The sequence below is a fragment of the Euprymna scolopes genome, chromosome 29 (genome assembly GCF_053919585.1).
Source record: "Euprymna scolopes isolate OS-2025 chromosome 29, ASM5391958v1, whole genome shotgun sequence".
NCBI lineage: Eukaryota > Metazoa > Mollusca > Cephalopoda > Sepiida > Sepiolidae > Euprymna > Euprymna scolopes.
In genome coordinates this window covers 886,090-899,749 of record NC_136510.1, presented here as the reverse complement: position 1 = coordinate 899,749, position 13,660 = coordinate 886,090, and positions in this window count along the sequence as shown.

The window sequence follows — 13,660 nt, the reverse complement described above, 5'->3', positions numbered from 1 at the left end:
TCCAACATAAATCCAGTACAAACAGACAAAAGTATATAGAAGCTAGAGGTAACTGTAAGAAGGAAATAGTCACAGCCAAGAGGGAATATACCGAAACAAGAAAATTCATTGAAACGCAGAAATTAGCAACTCGTGATTTCTGAAAAATCTATAATAGCGTAGTAAATAATGACTTCTTAGCAGCCTTTTTTCCGATGAAAATCGACTAAAAACTTTTCCACGTGTCTGAATACCGTATATACCAAATTTGAAGCCTGTAGATTAAACATTCGTTGAGAATATAAGTTGAGAAATGTCTCCACACACACACACACACCGTATATATATATATATATATATATATATATATATATATATATATATATATATATATATATATATATTAATGAAAACAAAAGAAAATTAGTGTTTACTTGATATACGCAATGGTAAACTTTAAACTAATATAAATAACAGTATTTATATATAGAAAATTTAATCGCAACCGAATTGAAAAAGCTCAATACGCAATAGAGTAGAGATTATTATAAGAGAAAGAAAAATTAAACTGTAAGTTGAACTTTACAATCAAAATATTTATTGTTCAACTGAATAAAAAAAAATTTACAAAGTCCTTATTCTGCGGAGTTTCAAAGAATGCTATTCTTGTTATTTTTCTTATCAGAGAATTTGCTGATTTCTTTATGTCCTCTGATGAGAAGAATAACAAGAATAGCATTATTTGAAACTCCGCGGAATAAGGACGTTGTAAATTGTTTTTTGGAGTATTCAGTGGAACAATAAATTTTGATTGTAAAAATATATATATTTGTCATCCACATACAGTACTGTTTCGTTGTATCAGAACTCCTCAGTGCGGTTATACATACACCTTTTTCCAGACGTGGATCAAATCTAAAACCGTCGAGTTGGCAGTCGGCTGTTCAAACCATCGGGCCACGAATCAGTGCTGTAAATATTTCTCCTCGAGTGTGTATTAAATCCACACCCGCCCGTCGCTTACAGTGCTCAAACCATAAGTTTGTTTACAAACATATTAATAGTAGGCTTCGCTTAATTGCTTAAATATATATACGAGACGTCATCTCTTGTAAATAGTTTAATTTAATCCCTACCGACGTCATCTCTTGAAAAGGGTCGGTCGAAAGGTTCCTCGAGGTTTTTTTGTTTTTTTTAGTCGAATTGTCTTTTGACTATTTTTCTTCCGCCTAGCTTTTAAATTTTTTTCCCCATTGATCTTCATCATAATTCTAATAATGACGCACTTAGTAATATTGCTAGTAATAAAAGTAATAGTGATAAAAATGATAAAAATATAATATAAAAATAATAATAAAAGTAAAGAAATATAAGAAAAATTATCAAATAAAAATAATAGGGCTCTTTAAAATAAATATAAATAATATATAAAAAGTGTATGGTAGAAAGAATATGATAAACAGTTTAAAAATAGAGAGGCAGGACAGTAATCGGAGGATATTAGAGAGACAGGGAGGAGATAGAGAAATACAAGTAAGAAAACAAGATAGAGAGATAGGGAGCAAGCAGCGGAAAAATAAGGGAAAGATGACAGAAAGAAAGCAGAATATATAGAGAGAGGAGAAAAAAGAAAGAGATATATAAAGAAAAAATAACACATGGAAATTAATTGTTCGGTATCTGAAGAATAAAGATAAAGGAAGTTGTAAAGAGGACCATATGAATGCGAGTGCACATAGAAGAATAATCGCCGGTAATAAGGCTTTGCTGTAGCAGAATCCCAGTCGTAAATTGTGAGAAGTTCAAATACTGTAATCCAATTATTAAGTCTCCATTTAAAGAATTTTCTAATTCTTCTTGGATACCTTATATATATATATATATATATATATATATATATATATATATATATATATATATATATATATATATATATATATATATAAGCTACTTTCATAACTTACTATACATAACTAACTGTATTTCATAACTTACTATATATATATATATATAAGCTACTTTCATAACTTACTATATATAACTAACTGTATTTCATAACTTACTATATATATATATATATAAGCTACTTTCATAACTTACTATATATAACTAACTGTATTTCATAGCTTACTATATATATATATATAAGCTACTTTCATAACTTACTATATATAACTAACTGTATTTCATAACTTACTATATATATATATATATATATATATATATATATATATACAAGCTACTTTCATAACTTACTATATATATATAATATATATATAAGCTACTTTCATAACTTACTATATATAACTAACTAACTGTATTTCATAACTTACTATATATATATATATATATATATATATGAGCTACTTTCATAACTTATATATATATATATTATATATATAGTAAGTTATGAAAGTAGCTTATATATATGTAGAGAGAGAGAGAGAGAGAGAGAGAGAGAGAGAGAGAGAGAGAGAAAGTTATGAAAGTAGGTCAACTTCCTACACACTAAGGATATCTACCGTTCCCATAAAAACCCACAAAGGTAAAGGGTTAACCTGAGGTCAACTGTACCATTGTACTGAAAATGCCCGACCATTTGCTAATTAGGATGGGCACGGTTACAACTAAGAAGCTGATTGGCTAACTAGAAAATTCAATACCATGAGTTTATATAAAAATGCGCGATAACCACAAGTTTTCGCGTAAGCCTGACTAATTATCATGAGGATGAAACGCAAAATATTCTGTGTAGCTTAAACTGCCATATATATTTTCATAACTTACTACCTACCTCTACCTACTTATTGAGCACTGTTGAAATTAATACTGAAATTTACGCATAAAATTATATCTTCCTACATTAATTCATGCGATTCAATGAAATAGTCACACACACAAACACAAACGCGCGCTCGTATGTTTGTGTGTGGAAATATGTCTCTCCACTAATATTTTACGTTCTATTTATATCAATCCTTTAATTTATGAAGCTCGATGTACAGAGCATATCTTTCTTTCTATCTATCTATATAAATAAAATGAACTCATTTTTCCCATCTGACTTTAACCTTAATAGGATTGAGAATCTAGACATTTTATGCAGATGTACTATGCACGAACTGCATCACGATATCTGAGGTGTGTTATAGGCATATTAGCTATCCACTAACTCGCAGATCGGAGCTTCCTATATTATATCTGGTGAGAGTTCACTGCCAAAACCTGTTACGTTCAATGGAAGTAGTAAAATCATCTCTCTCTAAAAAATTCATACTTCCACCGCCACTCATTTACACCGTCATGACCATTCACAGGAGACAAATACGGACAAACGCCGGTTTAGGTTTCCATAAAAACTGGACTGCAATTAAGGTGAAACGCACCATACTAACTTTTACCTTGGTTATAAATATAAACAAACACAAACCAAAAAACTTTACATTTCCATACAGTGCATTAAAACTTATGATACTTCAGCTCCGTTTTATTTTGCCTTCTTCGTCAATTACAACATCGTTTTCTTGGCTTTTTTTGAGGGGGGGGTCCATGTATATTTCCTCTGTTTTTCGTTTTCCCGATCTTTCCCTTTCTCAAATTTATTTCTTCCCTCTTTCAAAGTTTCCTCTCTTTTTCGGCAAGTTCACCACCGTTTTTTTTTCATTTCCATTTATTTATTTTTATTTTTATCAACTATCCTCTGTTTCTGTTTCTACGAACTTTACATTTTGTTTATTTCTTTCTTCTCTCTTTCTGTTTTTCCTCTTCCTACCGCAACTTTAACATTGTTTCTTTCTTTGTAATACAGACGTTTTTTTTAACACTAAAAAAACGCAAATAAATTACATGGATTATTTATACGTTGTTCACATTTATACACTAGGAAATATGAATACATTACTTACACGTTTTCCACATTTTTACACTTATACAAACAAATTTCAAACACATACTTTCCATCTTATTTTTTATTTATTTCTTCATTTTTTCTGGAAACCATATATTACATGATTTTCGTTAGATTTCGTTTCGTTCCGTTCTATTTTCTGTTCACATTTTTCCTATCTTTCGGGAAAGTATGACATCGTTATTTTTATATATTTTTTCCGTTTTATTTGGTTTCGTCCAGTTCGATTTTTCTTTTTTCTTTGTTCTGTTTACGTTCTTACGAACTTTCTGGTAAGTTTGACATCGTTCTTTTTTTTCTGCTCCCACTGTTAGATATTACTTTTCCGGTTAATATAATTATACCATCGTAATTATTGCATTTCGTAATCTAAAATATCAATTTTACATCTAAAACCGCGCTTAGTTTTACGTGGGCCACATTTTTACGCTAAGACAAATATCTCGATTACTTTTTTCGCAGTTTCACACTCTTTCCATTTTTTTAATAAACCATACATTATATCGCTTCCGTTTTATTTTGTTTCGTTTCGTTCCCTGAGATTTTTCTTTTTTCTGTTTACATTTTTTCGATCTTTGTGGACAGTTTGACATCGTTATTTCTTCCATTTCTTTGTACCATTTACTAATTCATTTCCGTTTTATTTCGTTTTTTTTTTTACGTTCGATTCTTCTTTTTTCTGTTTACATTTTTCCGAGCGTTCTGGAAAGTTGTACATCGTTCTTTTCTTTTCTTTGTGTGTGTGTGTGGGGGGGCGCAGTTTCCAAGTTTAGCATTGTTATTTTTTTAATTTATTTATTATTTTTTTTTGGAGGGATACCATCAGTTAAACATTTATTTTCCGGTCAAAATAATTATACCATCGTGATTATCGCATTTAAGAAAGGCAAAATATCAAATTTTCACGAAAATCGATTTGGAACACTATGGCTGATTTCATGCTGACTTTCTTCTGTTAATATAATGAGGCTGCGCTGAAATAAAAACATTTGAAAACATTTTTATTTACAATGATACTCTTAATATTTCCAGGGGATCTTTCTTAACAAATATATTCAGCATCAAATTAGATTTTCTCATTGTTTATACAATCCCGAGCAACGCCGGATAGCCCCGCTAGTAATAAATAAATAACAAAAGTCTACATTCCAAATTTCAAGACGTTGATCATCTTACGATTTATTCCTTTAAGTATGTTGACATACACAATTCTGGACAACATCCGTTTCAAGCGCAAAATCATTCATTTAATTATTATATCAATCAATGAATCAATTTCGCCCTTAACCCATCAGAAGAAAAACAATTATCAAATAAAAAAATATGCATGAGCGTGATTAAAAAATCCGAAAATTGTGAAAGAATTTTCAATTATCTTTTTTTTTTAACTTTTTCATTATGCCATCTTTTTACTAGTCCTATATATATATATATATATATATATATGTAATTCCTTTTTTTTAAGCCAAGACAATGCGGATAAAGACCGGAATTATGAAAGTAAACTTGGTTATAAATAATTATACATTGAGGTGAGGAAAGATAGACGAATAAAGGCTAGACACTCCTCTACACAAGCATACCCATCTACATTTGTTTGTTTTTCTTTCTTTACTTTCATAATTCCGGTCTTTCTCCGCATTGTCTTTGGCTTTAAAAAAAATTTCTATATATTTCTTTACCAACAATGCTTCAAGCATTATATATATATATATATATATATATATATATATATATATATATATATATATATATATATATATATAAGAAAAGATTATGCCAAAGGTTTAATATATTTCCAATCTATTAGCCAATGGCAGTGTACATATATCAATAAGAATTTAAGCCATGTAAATTGACTCAAATATTAAGCAACATGATTAACACCCCGGTAATCGAGCATACATATATACTGGCAAAAACGAAAAGCAGCCAGAAGAAATAACTTCATATTTGTATTTTTTCAGATATTACAATTGTTTCGACATCAACCAGAAAATTAAAAATTTTATGTTATTTAAATTTTTGTGCTGAACATCTCACCAGATATGCTTGAAAAAAGGTTTGTGCGTATTTTGACATATTTTCATTCTGTTATAACTGCATCGGGCAGTGAGTACCGCCCCCTCATGCTTTTAATGTCCAACGTCGGTCTTGAAGAAATTTATATATATATATATATATATATATATATATATATATATATATATATATATATATATATATGTGTGTGTGTGTGTGTGTGTGTGTGTGTGTGTGCGTGTGTGTGTGTGTGTGCGCGTGTGTGTGTGTGCGTGTGAAAATATGCCTTTTTCAATTATATTTCACCTTGTATTAATACCAATCCTTTATTTATGACTCCTTTATTTATGAATCCTTTATTTATGAAGCGCAATAACCATAAGCATATAACAAATAAATCACAGAAGTATATATTCCAAATTTCATATGAAAATTCAAAATATCGATTGATATAATAATTAAATGAATGATTTTGCGCTACGAAACAGTTGCTGTCCAAATTGTGTATATCAACGTAATTATAGGAATAAATTGTCAACATCATGGAATTTGAAATATAGATTTTTGCCATTTATTTGTGCTCACTATCTTGCGTTGAGCATATTGGAAAGTGATATACAAATTACCATTAGCATATTAAGCGATGCTCTTTGTGTAAACAAATTGAGCTTAGGTATTTGGACAAAGTCAAAAAAATGTTTATTAACTGCCCGCATAGCAGAAACCAAATAGCGCAACGGTTAGAAGTTCTGACAGTCGTTTGGGGGGTTGGGTTTCGATTCGGGCTTGCAGTATTTGCTTGTCTAGCCGCACTGATGAGCTGTGAAATAGCGAAACAGTACTGTATGTGGATGACTATATATATATATATATATATATATATATATATATATATATATTCGAATCCTGAGTTTGAATATGTCTAACTGATGAGCCCAAATGAGGGCGAAACTCGAGTCTTGGACTTCCGGTTCGTTGACTGTCATTGCTCTTGTGGGCTGCGATGTTTTTGGCTGTGGAATTTATTATATATAATCTCTCACATTCTGAAAACCACACACACACACACACATATATATATATATATATATATATATATATATATATATATATATATATATAATCGGTATAATCCAATTCCGGTACATAAAACGCAATATATTCAGCTATTTTTTTTTCATAGAATAACATGTAATATTGGTATTATTTAAATGTATCTAATTTCGTTGTTGTTATTTTCACGGCATTTCATTCGTTATGGGAAACCTCAAGAAAAACTATAGATAAACCGATATTATCCGAGTGGAACATGGAATCCAAACCGTGCTAAAGTGACTAGATTTCATAGTTGCTTGTTGAGTCCTTACAGGGCTATTATGAAATTACAATAATAATCTGGCAGGCCATGCCCACAAATGACGAAATATGAATTGTGCAGGCGACCATCTTTGACGGATTTTAATAAATCAATCAAATTTATTGGCAGAAGCAAAGTGCAAAAATTCATATAAAAACACAAAAAATATTTAAAAAGATTTTTATGGGTACATAATTTTATAAAACATTTGAATAATACATTTATGGGTACATAATTTTATAAAACATTTGAATAATACATTTATGGGTACATAATTTTATAAAACATTTGAATAATACTGGGCGCAGTGCAATTATTATCGATTGTTGTTGTTTTTTAAATAGTTTAACCATATATTATTAAAGAAAAAAAGCACGTTCGAAAATCCACTTAAAAATTCTCGAGGCGGTATCCATCCGTTTGCGCCAACCTCTCTGTGTAAACTGAAGGAACATAATTTTAATTTGAAACTCATGGGTATTCGATGAGAGTGTTTCCTTTTCTCCTTTCCCCCATACTAATTTTTTTCCTACCACCGTTAGTAATTTATGGTCTTTTGACCACATTTTGAAATGATCTCCCCTCCCCTTGTTGCTGACTTCCATTTTGAAAAGTATCGACCGGAAAACGTGTTAATAGAATTTTTTTTCTACCCCGCCCCTTATTTATTCCCTATTTTGGCTATTTATGTTTTCTAAACATCGAATTAGAGCTAAGGAGAAAAAAAAGAAAAAAAGAAATATTTTAGAAGTGTATTTTAGTTTCTTTCCGTTGTCAAATTTTTCCTTTTTAATAATATATGGTTAAACTATAGAAAAAAAAATCCCTCAACAATTAATAATAATGACATTGGGCACAGTATTATTCACATGTTTTACAAAAAATATATGGCATCTACTTGCCGTCTAAATGTTTGCCCAGGGCGATTTTAAACCTATCTTTGGTAGGCATAATCAAAACTTATTCTGGCAGGTTATTCTAAGGAAAAGAAACTCGGGCAGAATATGCTGCGGTTTCTGCTGAGAAAAACAAAAACAATGATGGTACATCTGCAGGTGACCACCAGTAGGTGTTGAGGTGAACAACACCTCTAAAGGTAGATTTACATTCCTGTTCATGATGATGCATGTCAGAATCAGGTCTCCTCGCATGATTCGCTGCTTCTAATGCAGACAGATCTTCGATTGTGTTTTAGATGAGGATAAGTGTTATCATTCAGATTATCTGGTCTACTGTTCTCATTTAGGGCGTTATTTTCCAAACGATGTAACTCTCCAACTTTATTTCCGTGCGCCTTGTTGAATTCGACAATTTTTCTTTCAAACTCGAGAATCTGTACTGAAGTTTGAAATGAACTCTTTACTAAATCTATCCAGCTTGCTCTCGTTCTGTTAGTCATGATTGAGTAGAAATTCCAAGCAATTCGTTATTATTATTATTATTATTATTATTATTATTATTATTATCATTATTATCATTATTATCATTATTATTATTATTTGTCAGTATTATCTATACTAAGTATCTCGAGAAGGTTGACATCTAAAACGAATTATTACGTTTATCTTTTTTCATATCCGTTATTTTTCTACGTGTTTTATTCTTTATACCTTACACGAATAAAAAGTAGATGATTTTTTTTATTAATTATGAAACGTTGGCTATCAAAGTATTTTAAGATACGGAGAAAACTTACTCCATTATATATAAAACTAGCAGGACCCGTGTCCAGATATTGCCTGTGGGTAGAAAGGAATTATTCAACTTAAAAAGGTTAATATTTAAAGAATCAATCAACCTGGGTTGATTTTATGCTTATTTATGCTAAGTTGGACTTTTGGTTAAGACGAAAGTGTGCTTGTCCCTGCTTGATAGACAGTGGAATGGACGAGTTACTCCCAGTAAAATAAATAGTTTTATAAAACATATCAAAATTAGAAGAATCGCGAAAAAAGAATGTATTTTTTATTTTCGTAAACAGAAATGCGTATTGACCAAGGCGATGCATATTTATTTTTGGATAGCAATATTTTCCAGGCATTTTATTCTAAATAAAATAAAAGAAAACAATTATTTTTTTTTACCAGAAATGTATTATATTTGTCACTGACAAATACGTCAAGCAAACATTTATGTGTAGTCGTAATAAGCTTTTTTTTCAAATTTTTTTCTTTTTGGTTGTTATTTCTTTTGTTTTTATCTTTCGTCTTTCAGTCTTATTTCTCTTTCTTCTTTATATATCCACTAGCAGGGCTACCCGGCGTTGCTCGGGACTGTATAAACAATGACAAAACAAAAAGAGGTATTGAACATATGTTTTATTCTTAGGGGAGAGGAATCTTTCATCTCAAGTTTTAGCGTTACAAACAAACATTTGTCTTTTATATATATAGATAATGACAGGTTTTTTGGGGGCCCCCTCGAAGATAACTGATCAGTTGACCAACTTCTAGTTGTCCGTTTGACGTGAAATTTCGATATTTGTCATCCGGGTGATGGGGCTTCGGTATGATACCAAATTTGTCAACTCTGGTTGTGTCTTTCAAAAGTTTTAGCGTTACAAACAAACATACATACATACACACAGACGTTTGACTTTTATATATATAGAAGACTAGCAGGGCTATCCGGCGTTGCTCGGGACCGTATAAACAATGAAAAAACAAAAGCAGATATTGAACATATGTTTTATTCTTAGGGGAGGGGAATCTTTCATCTCAAGTTGTAGCGTTACAAACAAACATTTGTCTTTTATATATATAGATAATGACAGGTTTTTTGGGGCCCCCCTCGAAGATAACTGATCAGTTGACCAACTTCTAGTGGTCCGTTTGACGTGAAATTTCAATATTTGTCATCCGGGTGATGGGGCTTCAATATGATACCAAATTTGTCAACTCTGGTTGTGTCTGTCAAAAGTTGTAGCGTTACAAACAAACATACATACATACACACAGACGTTTGAGATTTATATATATATATGAACATTACTTAGCTGTTAACAGGAATAACGTTTGCTTTTTGAGAATGAGCGGAATCTCTTCAAAATATCAAAAATATTTCCCACTATCATGAACTCTATTAACGGTGAGTGAAAGATTTACTGAAAAATATTTTTGGAGAAAAAATATCGCATATATAATCTAAAATTTTTTTTCCATCCTTTATTTCACCGTTGTGTTTTTCTGATTCGCATAAAGTCTTATTTAATACGTTCGTTCATATTTCGAAAGAAGTTTTATCGTTTTCTTTTTGCCTATTCCTTTATTTTTCGTTCATATTTATATTTGTTTTTTTCTTTTTCTTTTTCTCTTATTTCTTTTATCATTTCCTTAATTTTTATTCCTTTTTTTATTCTCACCTCTATCCGAAATTCAACGAGTTGATTTTCCGCCCCGCCGCCATTTTGTTTATCTTTTTTTATATTTTATTTTCATTTCTCCTTTCACCTCTTCCCTCTTCCCCTCGTATCTTCTTTGATTTCTTGTTCCCTTAGCGCAAACGATTTCTTTCTTATCCTTTTATCTCATCTTTAGTTTTTGAATACGTTTTGTTGCCCAGTCTTGCTTGATAGAAAGAAGAAAAAAGAAAATCCCATTTTTTTTTTTGCTTTGCCAAGTTTTAGTCGTTTCTATAATTGCGATATTACAAGCCAACAAAATGTCGGTTCTTATCCAAGATAGGAAAACGCTTTTTTTTTTATCGTGAATCTGTGGTGAGTCAGCTGTTTCCGCCAATTCATTTGGACCCTTTTCTGGCTAAATTATTTCAGAGTGAATATTTCATTTTCTATCGAAGTCTAAAAGTATATGAGTAAAAACTCTGTGTGTGAGCCAGTGTAGTATCTGTTCTAATGCTACACTTAACCTTTTCTGTCTTCGTTCAGTGGAGGAGAAATCCTTCATGACTGAGAAAATTTAAATTTTTGTTCTTATCCACAGTGCCCCTTTCTGAGGAGCTAGATTGAACTCGTGTCTATGAGAATAATGTAATAGGTTAAGAAGCCTCCGAGAAATCTTTTTATCTTTACAAAGGACCTTTCCAGTTACCGATTGCTATAGAAATAAGACTCTACCTGAAAGCTCATCATCAAACCCATTGGTCGATCATTCACAGAAACAGTAATCGGAACAAATACATAGAAAGCATTGCCAAGGCTATTGCGAAGAACGTGTTTATATATATATATATATATATATATATATATATATATATATATATATATATATATATATATATATATATAAACACGTTCTTTATATTTATATCGTTATATACAACCTTTATTCCTTATCTTCAGTTTATATATATATATATATATATATATATATATATATATATATATGATTAGTTTTTTGGAAAAAGAATTCCAGCAGAGTTCTCAATTAAAAGGAAAATCCAAATTTTAAGAGCGTACTTATATTTTGTGTACAGAAAGTTGTTAGTTGAGACAGATCATTGGTACCGTCGGGTTCAAGCCCAAGAATAAGGCCCGTTTAAGGTATCCTTATCAAGCTCTCTTCAGACGAATATTGGCTGAAGAGAGCTTGATAAGGATACCTTAAACGGGCCTTGAAACCGACGGTACCAATGATCTGTCTCAACCAACAACTTTCTGTACACAATATATATATATATATATATATATATATATATATATATATATATATATATATTAACGAAGTATTTTCCAATAGCTCAATAGTGTAGGACTAGAGCTATAATTAATTTTATATTATATGAATCACTTTGAATGTAAGAGACAAACTCTTACTAATTCACCAAAAATCTTTTTTCATACATAGATTATAACTGTTTAGGCCAACCAAGATCACCTTACATAATATAATTTGAACATTATAAAATATATTAGTGGAAGGCCGAAATAATTGTAAAAGCTTTGAATAGCAAATCAAAAAGCGTTTTTGTTAATTTGTAAAAGTTTGTGTCCTGTATTCCATTTAGTTTATACTAGCCTGCGTACCCGGCGTTGTAAGTGTGTGTTGTACCCCCCCCCAAAAAAAAACAGTTGTAGTAGGCAGGAAGGCTCGAACCCGTGACGCGAAGGCGGAAAAGAAAGTTGAGGTGTGTATAAGGGCGTTGGTTGAGCAAAAACAAAAACACAAAATGTTGAGCGCATAAAAAAGTGGTAGTAGGTAGGCAGGCTCGAACCCGTACCGCGAAGGAGGAAGAGCACGTAAAGAAATAACAAGCAAAAAAAAAAAAAAAAAATGACGTCTCTGCTATTACGCCCATCGCCAAACCGAAAGTTACGAATGTTTAAATTAAAGCTAGTCAATCGAAAAGAGCGGGTGACTTTCGAAAATAATGGCGAAAAAGCGACCCCTTCCTGTAGAAAAACGACCAGTTAAAGGTGAAGGAATTAATGCTTTTAGCCAATTTTTCGATATTTGTCGTCCGAAGGGCAGAGCTTTTTTATTATTCAATTTTCACCCCAAACAAGGCAAGTGCTACTTTGAAGTAGGGGGCTACTTTCGGAGACATAATTTGCGGGGGCATTATGAAGGGAGATAAGTAGAAAGATATTTGTTCACATTACACTTGAACTTCTGCATATCAGTGCAGTTGGGAAAACAGTATCCCGGAAGGAAGTTCCAAAGACTTGCAGTTCTGGCGAAGAAACTATTGGAGTAAAAGGCTTCTTACACTTAAGTATCTCTACTGTAAAAGGGGTGGGACTTAGTTGCTTGTCGGGAGTAGTCACGTCGAGGAGATACAAGTGCTTGCAGTTCGTAAGAGCATTCACCATTTAAGTATTTGTAGAACAGGCAGAGGGATGGGACAGAGGCTGAAGCCTAGATGACAGTTCAGGACTTATCAGGTTGGCGACTCTCTTTTGAACCCTGTCCAGGAATGAAAGACAAGCAGCAGATGCACCAGTCCAAATGTGACAACAGTACTCCATACTTGGGCGAATGGTGGCCTTATAGAGGTACAGGATATTTTCAAGCGTAAGTAATTATCTGGCACGGTAGAGAGAGCCCACCTTCTTCGCAGCAGCCTTGGCAATGCTCTCAATGTATATATTCCAGTTCTTCTTGATGAACCATCCTCTTAAGTAATACAATTTACAAAATTCCCACTACATATGTTTACTACGCCATAATCACATTGACTAATATATACCCGTTAACCCTTATCATCGAGTAGCCTCCGGGCCTTGATAAATGGTGATTCCTGTGTAAAAAAATAAAATTAAACAAAACGGTTAGCGTAATAGAGTAGACCAAAAATACCAGACTGGTTACCATGGCTTCACATGATTTAGGGATTGTATTTTAAATGTTAGTGTGAAAAGTTTTGCATATTTTTACGTTTTAATTCTCCATCACATGTATCATCAACTCAAAGACCATCACATGTATCATCCACTC